Below are 5,000 nucleotides of genomic sequence, written 5' to 3'. Positions count from 1 at the left end.
ATTAGTGCAGAGCGTACTTAATGGGAAAGGCCGCAGTGCTTATTTATCCTTATCTCAGGACCAGAGAAAGGAGTATCAAGAAGTGAAGAGGTGCGTGCTGCAGGTTTACCAGATGACCCCTGAATATTATAAGGAAAATTTCCGAAGTTTGTAGAAGGACGAGGAAATGACTTTCCTGGATTATGCTTATCAGGTATGACGATATTTTGAAAGATGGAGAAAGGCTGATAACGTAAAGGAGATAGCTGATTTGGAAGAATAATACTAGTGCAGTATCCAAGAGGAATTCCTGAACACATTCTAATGTACTTGAGAGAGAGAGAGAGGTGAAGAAACTTGATGAAGCCGGTTCGCGGCTTGAAAATTATAACAATCAGTCGTAAACCCTCCTCGGGCAGGAAGTTTCAACCGTTGTTCCGACCAAATATCATGTATTTGCCGAACCATGGCAACTAGTTCAGTAATAACGACGGGAACAAGTTCAACAGTTACAACTGAAATAGCCCTGGTACTTTACCTAAGTAGAATGCAATAGTACTACAGCAACAAACGTTGAAACATCCTCCTTCAAGTACCATGAAAGATGTGCAAAAGGTTAATATTGTCTTTTATGTGTGGCAAGAGAGGCCATATCAGTAAGGAATGTTGGTCAAACCAACCGAAAGCAGTCGCCCAAGTGATGAAGGATAGTTCAACTTCATAGAATGTGTAGTCTTGAAAGCAATCGGGAAAGGACAGAGAAGAAAATGAACAAGCTAACGTTTGCACGATGAACAGGACGAACCCAAACAGCATAGATACCTTTAAACCATATATTTATGAATATGTCAACAGCAGTAGACGGGAGTGAGCGAACCCTGGTCATGATTTTACGAAACACAGGTTGTAACCATAGTGTGATGGTACGAAGAGCGCACCCATTGGTGGAACAGTCTCTCACAGGGGATTTGCTCCTATTTGCCGTTTGAAACAGACATGCTAGTTGGTAACAGGTAATGTTGACTTTGCAGTTAAGGATACACTGTCTGTCGAAGGAGTAGACGTCCTGCTGGGTAATGAGGTTGGTGAAGCGAGATTTGTGCCTTGTCCCATTGTAACGGAGAAACCATTAAATTATAATCTATCAACTGAACTCGAGAATGACTACCCGTATCTGTTTCCAAGTTGTGTTACGACTAGGAGTATGAAGAAGAAAGTAGTTGCTGAAAAAGAAGAAAAAGAAACCGAAGGAGCAATGAACTTGGAGGATAGGTTTTCCGAAGAAAAGAATTTGCTTGATGGCCTGCAAGAGTAGAATTCCCGAGTAAGCCCGAACAAGGAGGAACGATAGACGAGTGGACAAGAGGACAAAGAAGAAAAAGAAATCAAATGAGCAATAAACTTGTAAGATTTGTTTTCCGAAGAAGAGGAATCCCTTTATAGTACGCAAGAAGAGAACTCAAGATTAGGCCCGAGAGAAAAGGAGCGACAGACGAGCAGATGAGGACAAAGAAAAAATGGACATTAACAGAGTTATTGTATCGTGTGGTGGACGAGATGTAGGCACAGCAGTCTTCGACCTGTTATTATCTTAAGGATGGGTTGCTTATGAGAAAGCATAGACAAGTGGTTCTTAACCCCTGGGTCGCGACCCAAAGTTGGGTCGCCAAGCCATTTGAATGGGTTACCAAGGATTTGTGGACTTCCTATTTTCCCAATATTCCTATTCAAAATATTATAAAAGTATTAATCCTGAATGTAGAATTCTAAGTCATTATTATCTATTGTTATGCAAAACATTGAGACAGACGATTTGATTAAGGTGAAAAACTACCAACATCTCTTTCCTTTTAAATCTAACCGTTGGTGGAGGGAAGGAGGAGGGGGAAGTGGAGGAAGTCAGGAGCTGATGTGTCAGTGTCCAGAGTTGGCAACTGAGTGCTTTTGGTGGTAGATTTAGAGCTTTCTGTCAGCCTTATGCTTTTTTTTAGCGCCTTTTTTTCCTGTATACAAGAACGCCAAATGCAGTAATAAGAGGAAAAAAACTACAATTTCCCTGCATTTTTTTCAAGTTAGCTTATTTAAGCGCCTTTGCGAAGATTGTTTAGCGCCCTCTGAATCTTCTGAGTTTTCAACTCTGTCAGTGTCACGCCGATTTGAAGAGCTGACCAAAACAATCCAGTGACAAGGATCTCATTGATTTTAACCACTTCACTACGGACGAAGGGACGAGGAGAAGAAGGAATGGAGGGAGCGAAAGCAGGGGTGAAGGAAAGGAGACAGGGGGGTAGGGAATGGAGAGATTGAAATGAGGGACGAAGGTAGGGAAAGGGACAATTAGGAACGGAGGAATCAGAGAAACAAAGGAAGGAAGAGAAGTGGAGGGCAGAGGCACGGATGAAAAGGGTTAATACTATATTTCATGTCAAATAGTCTTGCACGAATGATCCCCTATTCAACAATGGTAAATTATAGCCAAATTATACATTTTTTTTTTATATTAAGAAACATTTTTATTTTTATTTTAGAAAATCTCAGTGCATTGTTTTATTTCTCATGGATCATTATTATATAGATGCACTACTTGTATTAATAAACATTTCTGCATGTGATTTTTGTTTCTGTCACACGTTTTTACAAGCACAAGTATTTTATAATTTAATAAAAGTATTTATGAAGGTAAGGGTTGCCATGGTTGATCAGGACAGGATTTTGGGTCGCAGCCATAAAAGGTTAAGAACCCCTGGCATAGACCCTCCAATATCCTTTGGAAGGACCAATCGTGGATATATTGACAGATAATAATTCACGCACCGTTGAGAAGACAGGTGATCACTGTCGTGCACAAAATGGGACGTATGGGGATAAGAAAGACGACGGAGAAGATAATGAAACACCTTTTTTCTGGCCTGGCATGCATGAGGATGTGAGCCACTTTTGCCGTGAATGTCATGTATGACAAATGGCTGGAAAGCCGAACAAGTGCATTAAGAAAGCTCCCTTACGCTCGATGGAAGTACGAGGAGAACCCTTCAAGAAAGGACCAAAGAAAATGATAGCAGAAAGATGGAAGAACCGAGAGGAAACGGATGAAGGAAATGTCAAGGATTTGAGAAAAGGAATCAGCGAGTTAAGGAAATTTTCTTAGAAGATGTGGAAACGAGGCAAGGGCGAGCGAAAAAAAAGGTTCGGCATGAAAAGTACGAGCAGACAGTTTACGGTAGGATAGCAGGTGTTGGTCTACGCATCGGAAAGGAGATTCCTTCTCGCCAGCGAGTTCCCAGAACTATTCCGGATTTTGGAGGAGATCAATGACCGGACCTACGTTATCGAGATATCAGGAAAAAACGATAAAAAATCCAAGGAGGACCACATTAACTTCGAAACCAATACTTCAGGGACTGAATTTCACCGAGAAATTCCTTATCCTAGTGGATGCGACAGGTTCGGCATGAAAAGTACAAACAGACAGTTTACGGTAGGATGTCAGGTGTTGGTCTACGCATCGGAAAGGAGATTCCTTCTCGCCAACGAGTTCCCAGAACTAATCCGGATTTTGGAGGAGATCAATGACCGGACCTACGTTATCGAGATATCAGGAAAAATGAAAAAATCCAAGGAAGACCACATTAACTTCGAAACCAATACTTCAATGACTGGATTTCACCGAGAAATTCCTTATCCTAGTGGATGCGTCAGATAATGGTATTGGAGCTGTCTTATTGCAAGAAGATAAGGAAGGAATTCTTCATCCTGTGTGTCTTATGTCATCAAAGCTGAAGAAGAAGCAATTAGTTGACTTACAGTTGAAACGGAACTGCTGGCGCTGATCGCAGCGAAAAACCAGTTTTGTAATGTATGTTAATCGACCACAGAATGAGGTTTCATTGTACTCAGATCATAATCCTTTAACTTTTGTTAATAAAATTGAAAATAAGAATCAAAGGTTAACTAGGTGGTTATCATATTTGTAACCATATTTTATTAATGTAAAGTGTATATTCGGTAAAGATAACCAACATGTAAAGGGAACGTGGTTGCAGATTATTCTTCTTGGGCTGAATTGCTGGATTCAAGCCTGAAATGAATAATCTTTTTTGGGTGAAGCTATCTTACAAAGCTGGGGTTGTGTAGAGTAAATACAATAGATTATTCATGATTTTATTTGAATTTCATTTGTGCATTGAAGAGATGAAAGCCAGCCCGTAAAATGAGCTCCTCTCATGTAGATGTAAGTATTTCATGTAAATTACATGAGACTTTCTTTGTTAATTTCATTGTTGTCTCTATTCAGGTTAGTATATGTAAATTTACGTTACTTTTTAGAATTAATTTTTTATTTCACGTAATTTTCTTACAAAGGCTTGCGTAAACTATTTGAAAGTGTTATTTGATCATACACGATATGAACAAGGGCTTAGGTAATGTTCTTTATATTTTATGAGGTATTCTGTCATGTTTCAGAGGGAATGCTCAGTAACATATGCTTTGTAAAATTATGTACATGTGCTTTGGAAATTTTGCGTTGGACCTAGTGATAAGAAGTTATCTTTTTTTTATTTTGGTGACACAGGGGGGGGGGGGGCGGTTGTAGCTGACTGAGAGAGCCGTCTAGCGTTGCGTAAGTAGCGTTCGGGAGAGTGATACTTGCTAACACTGACACCCCATTTGCCGGCCTACCATGCTTCCCAGTTCCCTGGGAAGTTTCTGGAAGCAGTTAGATTTCATATAAAAAATGACAGCAAGGTTACAGATAGTGATAGAGATTACCAACCTTAAGATTTTCGTCTCCTCACCTCTCTCACTGTCGCATGTAACACAGTGTATTATTTTTGAAACTGTTCAGTACGTTTAGTGTGTCCTCTCCTAAGTTACTCTGTACCCCAAAGCAAATCTTGTGTAGAAAAGATACATAAGACAAAACGGTGATTTTGAATTCATTGTATTAGGGCAAGTGTTGTCATTGTATAAAGTTTTGTAAACGGCCATATAAGAAGGTTAGATTTTTTATCGTGATCTGG

This window comes from Palaemon carinicauda, chromosome 33 (assembly GCF_036898095.1).
Source record: "Palaemon carinicauda isolate YSFRI2023 chromosome 33, ASM3689809v2, whole genome shotgun sequence".
Classification (NCBI taxonomy): Eukaryota; Metazoa; Arthropoda; class Malacostraca; order Decapoda; family Palaemonidae; genus Palaemon; species Palaemon carinicauda.
The sequence above is the reverse complement of the archived record's forward strand: the minus strand, read 5'-3'. Positions refer to the sequence as shown.